Source organism: Patiria miniata, unplaced genomic scaffold (genome assembly GCF_015706575.1).
Source record: "Patiria miniata isolate m_02_andy unplaced genomic scaffold, ASM1570657v1 HiC_scaffold_28, whole genome shotgun sequence".
Classification (NCBI taxonomy): Eukaryota; Metazoa; Echinodermata; class Asteroidea; order Valvatida; family Asterinidae; genus Patiria; species Patiria miniata.
This window is the reverse complement of record NW_024037067.1, coordinates 1,360,188-1,377,989: the sequence shown is the minus strand read 5'-3', so window position 1 is coordinate 1,377,989 and position 17,802 is coordinate 1,360,188. Positions and strand designations below refer to the sequence as shown.

The 17,802-nt window shown below is 39.6% G+C and overlaps 1 protein-coding gene across 2 annotated transcripts in view; it reads left to right on the top strand.

Annotated features, from left to right (window-relative positions):
- Window positions 1–4,138: 4,138 nt before the first annotated feature.
- LOC119734675 (neuronal-specific septin-3-like) overlaps window positions 4,139–17,802 on the top strand; it is a 41,733-nt gene continuing 28,069 nt past the window's right edge. Inside the window, exon 1 of one of the 2 annotated variants that reach the window (XM_038208202.1) lies at window positions 4,139–4,418. The gene's annotated coding sequence lies outside the window, so the exon portion shown is untranslated. Of the gene's footprint in view, window positions 4,428–17,802 lie in introns of both variants that reach the window. The other variant, XM_038208201.1, reaches the window with a different exon arrangement.

Sequence of the window (17,802 nt, the reverse complement as noted above, 5' to 3'; positions counted from 1 at the left end):
TTGGCACCGGTGTAGAATGGATTTCTATTCCTCCACTTTTAAAGGACATGTTCCATGCAATTTGAGATTAAAAAATATCTTATATGAATTGGTTCGGTAATTACACACAGCTTTTCCTGTTGTCCTCTGCCCTGTCGAAAATGGACATTGTCAATGCACAAAGAATAAAAATACCACTGGATTATTTGTGGGTTTATTGTAGGTTTAGGTCGATAAACTGCAATTTTTTTTCTGGAATGCAGTGATCAACTTGAACCTTTAGGCCAAATCCTTTGTCCTTTTGGCCCTGACCTCAAAAGGCAAAGAGAATTAATTTTCCCCCAAAAGAACGTAGGAAATGTCAATACTAATCAGGGGTTGGAAACTGGAGATATTAAACCTGTATGGTACGGTACACACAATCCTTCATTGACCACGGAAGCGTGGGGGAACTTCTGGAGCATACAGTATTTCGGGCATTGATTTTGAAGAATTGTTCATTTTTTATCTTGCCGGGGAAATAGTGAAGTCATCTCACTTCATTTATCAATGTAGGTAAGTTTTTTTCTAACTGGATTTTATATTGCTCTACAAGACAAACATACTGAGGATTAGGGCCTATTGCTTGTGGGCTTTGGGGGGGGGGACATTGGGGAAGTAGGAGGAAAGAGCTGGTTTGTACAGAACTTTGTAAAAAAAAATTTTAAGCCTTCTTTTTTTAAGGAGAGGGTGGACGTAAGTACTCTTTTTTTCTTTGTTCATTGAAAATATTGGGGATGGGAAATATTCCTGTGTCATTATGTGTATTGTAACTGATCCACTTTTTATTCAGTCTGTTTGAATGGATAAATGCTCAGATAGGACTGTGCATCGGAACCGTGTACTCGAGTACCCGACCGCTAATGTCAGGAACCGGTTCCAGATTATGGGATCGGGTACCAGTAACCAACTTTACAAGTTACTTATTAACTTCTCAGACAATAAAAAACAAAGGTTATGAATGCCATTTTGTGAGGAATTTTTAAAATGAAAACCAGGCTACATGGAAAACCAAAACAGATTTCATGTTTGCATTTTAACACGCGACAGGTCACGCTCACAAATTTTGCAGTTTACACCGTAAAGCTATGAAGCCCTTCAGACAACTTCTAGGATTTGAATTTTGGGGTTGGGCTTATTTTATGGGTACCCAGGTGCCGGTGTTGTACTTCAATAGGGCACCCAGTTTCCATACTACCATAAATGCACACCACAACTCGCAGACACCCTGCATATCATGCTCCATCATAATTGGACCAAAAATTGGGACAAAATATTGTAGCATTAGCAGCAGGGGTAAAAGTGCCCCAGCCGTGACTGTAAACACTGAACAGTTACACCCAGACCCCTACTGGGCATGTGTGACCACAGGACAGGACCCATACTTAAAAACTGCTCTTAAATCTATAATCCCTTCATTGAGTGACAGGTCTATTGCCGACCAATTAGCAGTTATAGCCACTGGCCTCCCTCAGGGCAAACTGGAACTTGAGTCCTCCTTGACAGCAGTGAACTTGAAGTCTACACTGTGTTATACTTAAACAAGCTGGTTTACCCGATCATAGATCGGGTAGGGCGTAGTGTTGGGGATGAAAATGTGGGGAGTTAAATGTAAATGGGGGATATAGTTGGGGAGACATGCAGTTAAAGAATAGCAATTTCTGTGGTGTGATCTGAGGCAATTCCTGATCACTAAAACCAATTTGAGGATCTGTGAAAGTTTTGAGTTTTGAGTAATTGAATCAGCTACATGTATTCTGAGCAATAGAATCATTATTGTAGGCTACAATATTTTTATTCGGAGAAGAAAAAGTGTGGGGGGGGGGGGAGACCAAACAATGTCCCCCCTCAAAATGTGTGTGTGTGTGTGTGTGTGGGGGGGGGGGGGGTTCCCCCTGTCCCCCGTCGATTTACGCACATGATAATTAAAATGTACCATGGCAACTGTCTGTAAATGTTGCCGTTGGTCTGTTAAATTGGCTTTTTGTGAGGCAGTCGCATTTGTAAAACGTAGTGAAAAGGTTACTGTAGTACACAGGCGAAGGCTGGTTGTACAGTTTGACAATAAATCATAATGCAATAAAACGTGAAGGTGTCATTTAAAATTAAAATGTTGAGTGTTACCAAAAATTACAAACGGTCCGAATCATGGAGGAAGGTCATAAATAAGTTTCAGTATTGGACTCTTCAACAAACGTATAAACTTAAACTTCTTACAATTTGCGAGACCGTCTGCGATTCAACTTTTATTCAAGTTGGTCCAACCATCTATATATAAGAGCAAGTTTTACTCGGCCTCCGAGAAATGTTTGCTTCTGAAAGGATCCGAGACCGCGGCTTCACGTCCGTGGAAAAATGTGGGTGTCTTCCGCCGGGTCGGACACTTTTTCGTCGATTTTTTTGTGACTTCGTTTAAGATCGCAATATTTGAAGCAATGCATCGACCCTTCGTTGACCCCAAACTAACAGGCCCCCGAAATTATAACGCGACACTGAATTATACGTGGCGGGCAGCGAACTCACAACGCTCAGCCTTGGAGGTGGAAGCATGGAGCTGTAAACACATTATGGAAGCAACAGCACTCTATCACGCGACGTCACATGCTTGCGCTTCAAATAGCGAGCACCGTAGACCCAACCTCGTTTGCAGGGTGTGGAGCAGGCTGCAGTACGCGTTGCCATCGACAGTTTTGCATAGCCCGGAAATACTTTGCAGTGTAGACTTTCGATTGGTCAGACCGCGCAAGGCATACTAATGTGTAGTCCTTCTGAGTATTCGTTGCACTCGGCGCAGGGGCAGCAAGCAAAGCACAGGAAACAATAGGGACACTTGGTGGCCACGCACCATGGGGAAAAAATATTTTGCCAAGGTCACCCCATACTACCATTTGGTGAACACTTTTGCAGAACGGCTGAGTAGAACACGTAAACGAAACCCCTACGTTGACCTTGCTGACCTCGCACAGTCTAGACTCGCAGAAAAGCCAACACAGGGGGCGGCCAGGCAGTCAACGTGAAAGCGCACACGACGGCAAATTCCTGCGCAAAACGCAGTCACGAAAAATCGATGAAACGGATCGCCGGTCCGTACGGGAAAATTAGGACGACCCGAAGTGTCCGACCCGGCGGAAGACACCCTCCGCATTTTTCCACGGATGTGGAGCGATTTTGGCGCCGCGTGAGCCCGCGGTCTCGGATCCTTTCATGAGCAAACATCGTCTCGGGGGCGAGTAAACTTCTCTCTTATATATATAGATGTGGCAGCGCATTTTCTTTTAGGTTTCTTACAAACTTTGCAATTGTTTCAAAAAGTTTTCATCCCCCAAATTTTGTGTTTTTCTTGTATACATGTACATATAAGAGCAACAAAACTGCACAGTTTAGATAGTAGATAGTCCAGTCTGAAGCAGATGTAACATAATAAACACAGGTAGTTTTGCAAACGTTAACTCATCTTAATTTCTGAAAATTTCATATTTAAATAAATATGTAGCACCAAACATAATAATGACTGGAAAAGCCAATTTAATAAGCTAATTTTAGATGAAAAAAATTACTGAAATTGCTCAATCCGTTCAAAGAATATCACCATTTAAGTGCAATGACCCTAAAACATGTTTCGTCCTAAAAAGCAGTTTATTGGTAAGCGGACAGTCTTCAAGAGCTTGCAAGTGCTGCCTATAAATTGAAGTGTCTACTTTTTGCAGCGTAATATAATGGGGGTTGGGGGTTGGGGGTTGGAGAGCCGTGTCATAATATGAAGCATCATTTCCTGCCTCAGTCTGTAAATTTCCCCAAACTCCCTTGTATAGTATAGTTTTAATGGAACATTCAATGATCGACTTAATACAAAGTAATACTAATGGGTTGGCGAAGTATAAGCATCAAATTCAATACATGGATTGTAAATTTCAAACCAGACAACTACTTTTTTGATCAGGACAGACGTTTGAATTTTTCCTTCACTGCCCTCTATAGCACAAGCTTTAGCTGTCATTTTAGCTTCCTCCAGCCCCCCCCCCCCCCCTCCAATTTCTTTTCCCCTCAGAGAGCTCCCCAGGAAGTGAATGGTTCATGCCATTCCCAGCACTTCCTGCCTGCAACTCGGCACAGGGGAAATTTGGCCCACACTACACATTGTAACGGATAGGGTTGCAGCTAGCTGTCTGTACAGCAGACACACACATAGCACAGTGTTCGGACTAGACTAGAAAAAAAAACATTTGCACGCCCTGCAGAGATTTTGTTAGTGCAGTTATCGCTCTGATTTTCACGTGGAGTACGATTCTTCGTAACACACCCTTGGCAGCTATCCAGCTTCTTCAGTCATTGGGGAGTTTCGTTGAGAGTACTGACCCCAAGGTTGCGAGATACATGTACTTAGCTCAGCCTTTAACTCTGTAAGTCAGGTAAGACTGGTAATTCTTTGGGGGGACAGGTGCCCATTGTTTCAGGCTTCAACGCTGTCTTTACCCTTAGTTTTAATTTTGTCAGTTACGCCCAGTTTAGCTCTGCTAAAGACTGGAAGGGAAGTGTCCTTGCTAATGCTAAGCATAGCAGAACATTCTGCTCTTATGGTTACTGTAGTGTATAGGAATTTTGTTCATGTACCTGCATACATCCTGTCACTAAGGATTCTGTGTTTTTAGGGTTAATATCACAGAATTTCTCCACTACTATTGAATTTTAGCACAAAATGATGATCATAAACTTGTGTAGAATTCCATGTTAACCACCCCGGTATTATTTTTAAATTCATTTTGATTTTGGCAAAAGGCAACATTTTCCAGCCAACTTCTGATGTACAGCTGAACGGCACAAATACTGATTCACTAGAGTCTTCTCAACAGTATTTGTGTGATATTTCTTGCCGAAACCTCATACCGGTATGTTTCAATACACCGAGGCGTGCACTGGAGCGTAAACTGTCGAACAATAGGTTGTGCACAACGGCCAATGCAAGATCAACACACTTTCCGCCTCCACTGACTTCACGGACTGTGTGTGTGTGGATTAGCGTGTTGAGACGTCACCCGGAGGCGAGTCGAGGCAATCTTGACATTACCGCGTCAGTGTATAAAAATAGCCAGTGCGTGTTATCGCATCCTCCGATGCAAACTGGTTAAGAAGGACCATGAAATTGGGCCATGATCAAGCTGCTTTGTTGATGGCCCGTCATTTGATCACTGCCTTTTGCTCTCATTCCAGAAATGTTGCCACTCCCAATAAAATTCTTTCCTTACCACAACATGTACATGCTTTATGGTTCTTCTACAGAATCAGGCTGTGTATCAGGCTGACAGAAGGCGAGGATCTGTCGGTTTCTTTCAATTATCTATGTTTTAGTGTGGATACAAACATTACTCATCCTATGTATGTGTCATCGTTGTCATCTGAATTTCTTAAAACTGATATATTACAGTCATATCTTACAGTAATGTGTACATTCCTTGTATTACCTACAGTACATGGTATTTCAGGTTTCTCAAAGCCATGTTTCACAAATTAACTATTTCCAGTTGTTAAGCAGTTTAAAGTAGTGTGTTTTAGGCCAAGTTTAAAAAAAAATGGTTTCTCTTCCTGAATGTTTGAAAAAAGGAAGGAGGAGGCCTCCACCCCCAAGAAGGTGGATTTTCCAAGATGGCGGATTAATTCTACTATTTTCTCGACTCTGTTGATACTTTTTTTGTGTCCAAAGGAGCCTTCATCTTACTAGATTTGAACTTGCATACATTTTGCTGGAAACAATTTTGCTGGAAACAAATGAAGACAAAATAATATTGCAAACGTGTGATTTATAACAAAACACAAAAAAAAAACCAAGAAAAATGGAGGTGGGCTTAAATGTGAAACTCGTTTATTTTGTACTTGTCTAAGTTTCTTTTTTTTTTCTTTCTGCTAATAAATAGACCTATTTACAGAGCACCCAGCAAAGCTCTTTTGGTCTTTCTTTAATATCAGGATGACTCACAATCTGGCAATTTTTTTTTTAGCTACATAAGTGTATGTGACATCAATAAGTTGTAGATTTGGGTCAAGACAAGTAGGTTCACAGATGTCTGGGAAAAGGGGAGCTGGATTTCTGTGTGGGCAGATGTGAAATGCATGAAATTCACTAAAAAAAATGCGCACTTACATATATGTACTGTAGACTCAGGGTAGTCATGTAGTTAAGTATATCATTTTGCAGGGTTTTAAAACAAGGGTAGAGCAACTTATGAAGCGATGAGAATAGTTTGAACATTTTTAGGGGTCAAAAGTGACATCCTTACCTTTTGTGAAGGTTTTGGAAGCAGAAATCATTTTTAGAAAGCTTTGAAGTTCACTCACCTGTAAGCAAGTGTTGTATGTTTTAAAATATATTTAAGTTTTACTATTTGTAAGCTTTTTTGTTGGAGTTGTTTGAACAAGTACTACATGTATGTTTACATCACTCAGTCCCATGGTTCTTTCTAGAACAATTGCTGACTTTCCTATCATTATTAATTAAAAATTGTGGAAATTCAAGGGCGTCAATCGCTTCTCAAAAGTGGGGGGGGGGGGGGGCATACCTTGACTAGAAGTATGAGCATTGAAGCTTTTGGATTCTAGATGCTCTGTGGTGCGATCTGAGGCAATTTCTTACTACTTCAACCAAGTTTGTTTTAGCAAAAGATCATCATTTAAACATCATTTTCTAGAGTAAAGTCATTGAATCAGCTATTCTGAGCAATAGAATATAATATAGGCTACAGTTTTTATTTGGGGTCAAAAAAAGTGGGTGGACAAATGATGTGATAACTTAAAAAAGTAATGGGGACATGTTCCCCCTCCCCCCACCCCCACCCCATCCCCCTCCCTCCCCCTGATTGATGCCCATGCTGTGGAATAAAGTAAGCATTTGTTCATAAAAACCAACATTTTGAAAGTATAAATAAAAACATAATGGAACAAAAACAGAAAGAATTGTAGCATTTCAGCATTTGTTTCTCAGACAAAACGATACAGAAACACGTACAATGTACATGTACACGTGTACATGTGTAACATAGTAAAAAAAAAAACCTTAAATGCAAATTGGTGAAATAAAAAGGGAAAGAATTAAAATAATGAAAGAATAATATTTGATCTTGTTCTCTGCTAAAAAGTGGCTTCCCTGTTTCCTTTTGCTCTTGAATTTTGTACATGTACATGATGACGCAAGTTCATGTTGTGGTCTCACGCAGTTCATGCCACTAATATTATGTAAAATAATACCCATGACACTAATGGCACACTAGTGTTTATAATATGGTTTTGCTTCCTTCGTAATGTTTGTTATATGTGCAATGTACATTTTGGGCTGTGGGTTTAGGTTTATCTGTGAAGTTTTATGTTGCTTATTTTTGGTGAGCCTTCCAAACATTTGCACTTTTATACGGCAGACTAGCGGCACCCGCTAGCTCGGTAGAATCATATACTAATGTTTACTTTGACCTCGATTTGCATGTTGACCCCAAGTGGCCTTGGTACTGCCTTGGTGAAGCAATTTTGCCACATTTTTTATCATCAACGTTATGTTTTGCGTAATAGCGATACGTTTTGGAGTGTTTTTGTAGCGATACAATTTTACTATTCAAAGTCTGAAAGAAACACATTTGCCCAAAAATAAAAAAAAATCCAACGAAATCAACCGTGACTTCAGAGGAAAGTGAAATCAGGGCATAAATATTATCCATTTAAGGACCTGCATACAATAACCAAGCCTCTCCATTAGTCATTGCATTTTGTGCTTGCGCAGGCCTTTTACAAAAAACGTGACACACAGACTGACAGACAGACAGGCATCAGACAGCATCTTTCAGTATAGGATGTATGTGGTATTTATGCCTGTAGTTCCCGTTGAGTTTGTTGATTGTACAAGGAACATGGTATTCCTTGCTGCATCATGACCACACCGGAATTTTAGAACAGATCGTCACAAAATGTTGAGAAACATTTAACAAAATAAACCTACAAAAAAATTTTTAAAAATGGTCAACGAAAATGTTACTGGCAATCAGTGGAAAGCTGTCTTTTTTTTATTCCAGTGAAGTTCACAATTATTATGAACACCTGTAAAATTCTTGTCCAGAATCTTAAAACCACCCTCGCTTGAAATTGTGTGTGTGTGTTGCAGTGGACTTTTGACATGATTTGCAGGCCTGTGTTGTTAAATAGAAGGTCATTGAACCTCAACCACATCACTGCTTTTAATGATGCTCTCCCGTGCCATTTTCGAGTTGCCACCTGAAAACATAGATTTGTTTTGAAATTGCTATTTCTCTAGCAATACTAAAGTTAATCACATTTGAATGAAACATTGGGCAAAAAAATCCACCCATGTTTAGTTATTAAATAATTATTTTACAAACTATTAATTATTTGCAGTCGAAACTCAGGCGTATCTATTTGTGCATTACGGGCACAAAAGCAGCACACTACATGTATAAATGCATATTTTCAGAGGGTCAATAACGTCCAAAGTAGGAGAGAGACGAGAATAGAAGAGCACAGGTAGAGTAAGCTTAAAGCAAAAACCACAAACAATGTCTATTTGTTGCTATTCTTGATACCAAAATGCGAGGCATTCTGGCAAAATGAAATGGCACTGGGCACAGGCTGTAGTGGAGAAAAATGCACTAAAACCGAATGGGGGTGATTTTTATGCCCCGCGGCGAAGCCGAAGGGGCATACTGTTTCCGCCTTGTCCTTCCGTGGGTGGGTGGGTGCGTGGGTGGGTGTGTGTGTCCGGATAAATCTTGTCAGCGCGATAACTTGAGAAATACTTAACATATGAACTTCAAATTTGGTTTGTGTATTGTTCTTGGTAATCCTAAGAAGCCTATTGCATTTGGGGTCGAAAGGTCAAGGGTCAAGGTCACAGTGGCTAAAACAATAGAAATCTTGTATTTTTCTGAGATCATAGGGATTAATTCATATAAAACCTACAGAAGACACTAATGCTGTCAATGAACGTTCCATGTGACCAAGGTACATGTACATGTAAGTTGATGTTAAACGAGTGGTGTTATGTCATGGGAACAGTCACGGTTGCGGGGCATTTGTGTTTGTAAACACACCTGACTTGGTTTTTTTCAGATTTATTGATATCTGTTACCCTATACTACACATATGTTTAAAAGAAATTGTATAAGAATCAGGGAATAAAAGTGTTTTTAGGGACAAACATTTGGCATCTTTCATTTTCATGACTACAAAACAGTCAATGAATGCAAACTTAAAACAGGCAAATTGTCATCAGAGTGTCCGATCGAAGTGCATCAAACAGTATTGTATTTGTAAGGAGAATTGTATTCTCTCACCTAAGGCCAAAAAAAATAATAGTTCTGCTTCCGGTTTCCCTACCTACCCAATGCTGACAGCCCCTACCCTAATTTTTTTATTGGAAAATTGAGGAAAAAACACCCAAAACCATAAATTTCTACCTTTTATGCTCGACTACCCGCAGACGCCTCCATATGATCGTACACAAAAAAATTGGCAAAATAAAATTATTTCCCTACCTACCTACCCTATTTTCAATTGCCATGTAATCGGAAGCAGAACTTATTATTTTTTTTGGCCTAATACCCGCAAACACTCATCTCGACCTCTGCCCTACTTCTGTCTCATTTTGCCAGAACAAACCACAATTCTGTAAGGTCAGTTTATTGTTGTACCACAGAGAAACTATTCATGGCTAGAGTAGGTAAACTAAAGTGCAACTTACTATCTGCATCAACTGTTCACCATAATCAAAAGTACATGGACAGCATTGCTGTGATCTGTTTATAATTAAATCATAATCATTTCCTGTGGAAAATGCGACTAGCAATCCACTGCAAACAGGAACTGTCTGTCATAAAAGTGTGTTTGTGACTCAGGTTGAATGGTCAGTGGGAGTAGTTTTTCAGAGACTGTTGAATTGTCTTTTTGCGGAATGATTTGTGCTGCCATGTGTCTAGCACCCATGAAGAAGCTATAACTGTACATTCAGATGGAATGAAGTTGTGCATACCTACCGTAGCCTATGCACCATTTATGGGAGAACTGGCGCATGTGATTATGCAATGGGGGGGGGGGGGGGGTGTTGTGTTAGTTGGGTAGGCTAACCACCCTCCTTCAGACTAATTTTGTAGTAACAGAATAGGGAAAAATCACAAATTACCTTTAAAAGTTCCCTTATTAACGTGATCAGTCAGTATTGCCAATATTAATTTATTGCATAATGTGTTTTTTTAATTCCCTCCCCCACCTTGAAATATCTTGTGTTTCAACACCCTAGCCACCCCCTCCCATCCTCCACTGTGTACGCTGAAGCTCTCATTACTACACCGAGTCAATAAAAGTCCTGCATCAAATATTTGTAAAATCTAGGCCCTATCACCAGCTTTGGCTCTAGGCTCCGGCTTCGTGATTTTAGTCCCCTGATCTGACCTGACAAACTATACAGGACAATACTGGTCCATTTTCTGCTTTGAGACACTAATTCCTGTCACAGAATGACAGTGGTTGGTGCCTGTTCATTGGGCTTCAATTTGGTAGACAATTCTTCTGAAAGACAATCCAAATGTAGAAGTGAAGCCGAGATTTCATAAATCCAAGAACATTGCATGTTTCAAATGTAAACAATGCCATTGACAGATAAGTATTATAATATGTGTTGGCACTTTTAATAAGCATTTTATGTATAGGCATGTTTTTCTTTCTAAAATCATGCCTCCTCCTTGAAATGTATCTACTTATTGTTCTTATGATGCTTTTACTTTCCTTTTGATGGAAATAAATGTTACTGAAATTGAAAGTGAAGTTGAAGTATTTGTTAGTTCTGGCTTGACGGAGAGCCAGCATTCTGTTCCCGACTGACAATAGTCACATTGATCTGCTCTTGCCTGTTTGCCCATCCAAAGTTCAAAGTTCAGTTTGATTAGTAGTATCAAATTGGAATAGGAAGTATTAATATTGATTATTTCTTTGTATGCCAGCCATTGAATTAGCGGAAATCGGCAGGAGAGTATACCAATTCTGCACAGGTAATCTGTCAAAATTTTCATCCTTATCTCAACTCAGATTGAAGTAATGATCTTGCCTTCCAGTAACGGACCTTCAAGTTCTAAGTGCGATCCTAAGGTCTCTGATACTTGAGTGTGGAAATGTGAATTGTGATCAAATGCCCAAACTTGAACATTATTAAGTGATATGGAAGTTTAGCTCTAAATTTATATTGGGTCAACTTTTCTTGTGAAACCATATTCGCTCTGTTGAAGTTCTGCTTTCTAAATAGAATTGAATCCTCTTCACAGTTTTTAACACGCCATTCTCTAATTACAATCCTTTATTTTCTGCACATTCAATTTCAGTTCAAAATTATTGTGCTCATTAGTTTCAGTTCTGTTCTTTTTTTTACAGGAAGATTGCACTGCACTTGTTTTCACTCTAATGCACATTAAATTTCTCAAGCAAAAATAATACGTGCATTAGATGTGTGTGTGTACATTCATTTGAATGTGGGCCATGCATACACTATGCAACATTCGCATTCAGGACTTGAGTTCAAGGCACTCGAGTTGGTGGACTGGCCGTCACCGCGTTATGGGGAAGTTTGTTAGGCAAATTAGGCCTGAGTTATGGGGACTTTCGGCTGTCCCCACAGCGTCTTCGGTCCCAATAATACCATGGGACATGTATACATGTACTTTGCTGTGTGAGCCACATACATTGCTTTATAAATGTACCAGTCTTGGTGCAAGACGTTCTTAGCGGGTTCACGACAGCCTTTGTACCACGCAGCAGCATGCATGTCGCATATTGTCCCTATAGAGGGCATTCTGTTCCCATCCGGGAACCTGACTCGGTCGACGAACTGCACGCAAAGAATGACTGGAAAATCTCGCATTAGAATAGGGCGTGACCTAATGTGTATAATTTACCAGGAATAGTAGCACATGTGCACTGGTGAAAGAAAAAGCTGGTTGGAAAACTGTTAGCCAGGTAACGTAACGTACATGTTCATTTGATGGTACTTGGTGCCGACTGGTTGACTGTACAGATAGGTCGAATCATGGCAACATTCAAATTGACGAAGTGCACTTATTTGATAATTTTTTAGCTTTCAAATTCCTAGTTTTCTTTGCTGCAAAAGGCCGCCCCCCCCCTCCCCGCGAGCCATTGCCCCCCCCCCACCCCCCACCCCATCAGCATACACCATACATGTGTATAATGTATTTTTTAATGTAGTGTGCTCCCTAGTTGGTACTATATGGCCCCCCTTAATGTCCAGAGCTGGCAACGGGGCTGGCTTGCAAGGTGTGCACCCATTGCTTGGACACTTGCAGTATGTACAGAAACCAGACCAGAAATGCATTATGGTTAAATGCTACGTCATGCATGCAAATACAGACACAATTGTTCCCAGAATTTTCGTTGAATTGCTGCGCAGTCCAATAATCCTTGAGTGCTGAATTAACACCGCTCTGCTTAGGACATCTTGGAACCAAGATTATACATATCCATCTAAGTAGGTCAGACAGCAGGCTTTACACTTCCTGCATGAATCTTGTAGCTTTCACCATGTACACCCACCTCCCCACCCTCCTCGTCAAAAATGAATAATATCCCTGCACTTGTACTGCACTGGAACCGTAGTTCAGAGGTCTCTAGCTCAACTCCCTGCACAGTCAATTTTCCTCTCTGTTGGTTCCAATTCAACACACAATTGTTGTAGCACTACAGGATTTGTAGGATCAGTTACAACACTCAGAAATTGGAGTTGTACCCTTGACCTTGCCAGTCAGCTGAGCTAGGCCATCAATCACACTGTCTTACTACCACCCCTGCAGGCTCTCCCTGGTACTTATCTTTTACTTCAAGCATTCCTGTGCACATTCTGTGCATTCGTGAACAATCATCATTCCTAGTCCAGGAAATGAAAAGAATGCTATGGATGATAAGTAGACATGTGTAGAACAGATAGAAACAGCTAAATCGCTTTAAAAATATATCTCCCTTGCCTTACCTGAAAATTTATTATTTAGGGAATAAATATGTGCTTGGCCGGCTAGGGGCCTGATAATGGCCCAAGCCGAAGGCCATTATTGGGGACCAGGCCCCTAGCCAGTTGCACGTATTTATTCCCATTCATAAATACCTTTTGGTCAAAAAGTCAAAAAAAGTCAAGATTTTGTTCAACAAGTTTACTTAATGTTTTGTGAAACACCCCTTTAGCTATGTTTATGGTATGTTCCTCACGCGAGTAGTACTTAAAAATCTCCTTATTTGGAGATTGGTGTGCGCAGTGCGTACTGCGCGATGTGGCACAGAACGCAGCAGTGCTAGTGTAGTGTTAAGACTCTGTGAAGTAGGGTCTGATTGGTAGTATTGTGCATGCCTAAATTGAAGATAATTTGGAGAGTGACTGGTCAGGTGTGAAGGTTCAACCAATGAAAGGGTAAAAGGGACCAGATTTCGTAGGAGTCCAAATTCATGTGACATCCTGGAAAAAGTTTTGTCAACTGTATAAAACCATCCACGTGAAAGGCTCTCGACTAATAGGAATGGATAAACTGTCTCAGGTATTTATCATATTTATGAATACAAAACTTCTAATCTGATAGTAAAACTGGGCATGCAGTACCCCAAATTAAAACACATAACTGCATGAATGAAACTAATACAGGACATTTATAAAAGGTACTCAATGTGTAAAACGAATGTGAAATCAAACTACATAAATTACATTGTCAGTGATTTGAAGTGATAAATTACATATTTATTCAACTTTTTAAAAGGGATTTAGAAAAAAATGTAATCAATTAAAAGCTTGCAAACGAAAGCAAGATATCATTGCTGTGTCAACTCTCATACTAGTTTTGCATTTCATTCATGTTAATTTTGAGCGAGGTTATAATATTTTTCAAACATAAACACACAACTTCCACATACTGATCATTTTCTCGGCCGGTGCCCAACAGACAATTTATGATCTGCCATTCCAACGTTGACAGCTTTGGCCCAACATTTTACTGTTTGGGTGGCTCGCTGACATGTCAGTAAGCTAACTATGTCCTCACATGACCCCAAGAGGTGTGATTAATCGGCACAGAATGTGGCCGAAACCCAGAACTTGGTGTTTTTATATGAAGCGCTGTTCTTTGTGAAATACCATAAAAAAGGGCCATTCACCCATTGTTCAGCTCATGTTTTTGTTTTGTTTTGTTTTGTAAGGCAATGAGATTATTCAGACTTTAGTCTAAAATCAGACCTTTTTTAATCTGCGGAGAAAGACATTAATCAGTATAGAAAAAAAATGCATCTTTCAGACCTTTCATTGAATTGTTCAGACAATCTCTTCCCTGTTTTGTATAACATTGGCTGGAAGGAATACACTATGGGGGAGATTTTATATTGTTACGAAAATTTGAATGAAGTTGTTCGGATTTCCCTAGTGTCTCCACAATGGGTTTGTTACCCACAAAATCATCGTTGGCCCAACTATATAAGGCCTTTTCACACTAGACAAATCTCGGGGTTGATGCAGGGTTGATGCAGGGTTGAAAACATGCGGCGTTCATTTTTAACCTTGTGCCGACCCTGCGTCAACCTTGAGATTGATTTGCTCCAGACCATGCACAGGGTTGAGGATTTTCAACCCTGGTTGAAAGTCTCGTCCAGGGAGTATAAACCAAATGAAAGAAGCTCGGTTTGTATGAAACCATTATGAAATGATGCAGGGTTGAACGTGGGGTTGAAAAATTAAAAAAACTCAACCCGGGTGGCACTGGGTTTGCCCAGGGTTGAGTTCAACCCGCGTTGAGAGGCTTTAGTGTGAAAATTAGGCCTTCTATGGAGACAGTATGAGAAAGTACTTGTTTTTTTGTCCATTTTGTGACAGCTTTAGAGCAGGCATCCTGTATGCAATATCTGGGACCCTATGTATCGAAAGAATCAGTTTGTTTAAAGTGGAATGAGATGTACGCTTGTTTCTTTTCCCTGTCCTTGTATTCACGACCCTGAAACTTTACAAAGTGCTGTCAAAATCCACTTAAAAGATATTGGGTTTTGTCAAGTATGCTTAACATGGACACCCACAATTTATGTACACCATTAGCTAAATAGTGAAAGGCCCATTTAAGTGTACTGTTAAGTGTTTGAAAGAAAACAAAAACACAAGCAACTGTGAAGGTGATTCTGTCAAAACCTATTTTGATGAAGTTTACCGTACTTGATTCTTTCATAATATTGCCACCGCGGGGCCAGTTGCCTGTGCCTCCCCCCCCCCCCCCCCCCCCCACAAAAGGAAAACCCTAAACGAAATAGATGAGCTTGACCTTTGTTCGCAACTTGGCAAAGAATTTTTCTCACTCTGTTCATTTAAACTTGATTTGTTACAAAACCGATAAGATGTGATGCTATTAAAACTACTAAAAAAAGATACGTTACTAAAAACTCAAAAACTCTATAGGTTTGAAATTCGGAAATTAGTCTTGTGAATGAACTGTACAGATTTTTTTACATCTTCCTTTTTTTTCATCATGTCCCATCACACGTCCTTCCAATTTAGTCATATTACTACCATTAATTAAGGACCTGCCAGTACCATCATTTTTTTTTAAATTAAATTCTGTATTGGTCTTTTTGAAGCACATACGGACAAATGCACAAGTGGAAAAGGATGTAAGAAAGAATATCCAGGAAGAAACTTCCTTTTTCATTTCCGCTCACTGTTTTTGTAAACAGCATTCTCATGTGACACATATCATGTTGTACATACATGGCATGTGCAGGCAATAAACACATCATTAGATTTTCAACCGTAATGATCTGCAGATCCTCAAATGTTTCTCATTTGAGTCCAACATCCTGAGTGTCTACATGTGGCATTTGTGTTATGACTTGTTGTCACCCAGTGGTGTAAAAATATTTGATTATTTGGAGACATCAGGAAAATGCGGGCACGGGTTTTCGTATTTTTTCTCCTTCATAACATTTAAATGTGTAAACATCTTATCCATGTCTTTCTCTGTACAGAGTCAAGACATTTTGCACATATTAGGGTTTATAGTATGGGGTTTTCATTTTATAGCTTGTTCCTTTTCTGTCAAATTGTTGTAGATAAACAAACCACTAGAATAACAAGGAAATTCCACGATGATTGAAACAGTTCCATCTAGTGTATTGAATATATTACTCTAAATGGAATGATAATCACACTTTACATGTAGGACTCCTAACCTTCAATATCATCAAAACAAAAGCTGCACTTTCTTTTTTCAAGGCCAGACTATTAAATATTTGGAACAATCATATAATTTTCGCCTGCCCGAGGGTTTTGGCATTATGTCCAATATGATTCATTTCTGTATGCGAGGACTTGTCATCTGATATGGTAGAATATGAAAGAATTTGTCGGTTCCACAAAGTTTCAGTCTAAAAAGCCAGCAGGAAAATTAATTTTCAGAAGTGGGTTTCAGTACGTCAGAAGGCGGTCCTATTATAACAGTGATGTCCCATGTTGATCAGGAAATAATGCCCTTTCTACTTGGCCTTCACACTGTTTGTCAGTGGTTAGGGGCCCTCCAATGGTTGATGTGTAGGTGTGTAAACGGAAACGTGACCACTTTTGCAGAACACTGATGAGCTTTGTCATTTGGCTGAATAGGATTAGTTTTTGTTTGCCAATAAGTCTAATGCTGCCATCAATGAGCAAAAACCAATTGATGCATTTTGGACAAGTTCAGGGGCAAGGACTTCCTGCTGTTGGGGTTTCATTGTTACCGCCATATTTAGAGTCTAGAGATGTATGAAAATACTGCACATGCAAATTTTAGTACTGTCTCTGAAAAGAGAAGGGGTTCTGAGATGATGAGTTGGCATTACATGTAACCTTATGCGTTGATTGGTATAGATGTAAGTACTGACAGTGTATTTGCAAACTCCTCCTAAGTTGCATACTCTTCACCCTGCAAAACTTTAAATCATATCCATTGGTGTATTTCTAATTTTGTTTTAAACTAATTTTAAACAAACCTAGAGATTTGGCATACATTTCTTTTTGTGGCAAACACAGGGTGATGACATCACAGTAGTATGCATACCTTAGGATCAGGGTTGATGTTGCTTCAAAGTTTCCAGTTCATGCTGTATACCATTGAGAAGGAAATTCGTGGATAATTATTACACGGAATAAAAAACAAATTGGTGCAAAACAAAGGGTAATGGGTATAAAGATGTGAGTTTGCGTTAAAGTTTGTAAACTTTTAGCAAATATTTTCAGAATCGTTTAAACGTTAAGCCATTAACAAAGGCTGATGTATGCCCATTATGTCTACAGACCGGTGTGATTGACATGATAAATCAACAGTGGCAGTCATTGAAAATGTAAAAATTTAACTAAGTGTGCCCCGAATGTAATCAAGTGTTGAAGTGCTTCAAAGGTTTTGTAACCTGAAAAGCTTTGAAAACATTATTAATTATTTGTGCTACATGTATGTAGGTTTATTTCATAGGAAGACTGCGTGAACAGTGAACGTAGGTCCCTTTTTTATAATTCGGGTTTTGTTTAAACGTTTCTGGAAAATTTATAAACGGATTTAGAATTTTTTCGTTTAAACTTGTAAACGTCACATCCTTAAATAGGGATCATTCCCATCACCCAAAAAGCCATGCATCAAACCCATAATTCCTACAGATGAAAACCTTAGCATTTCAACATTTTCATGTCTTTGTGCTGGCAATGTAAAAAGTTCCCCAGTAAAATACGCACACTTGTAGCCTGCAAACAGAAAT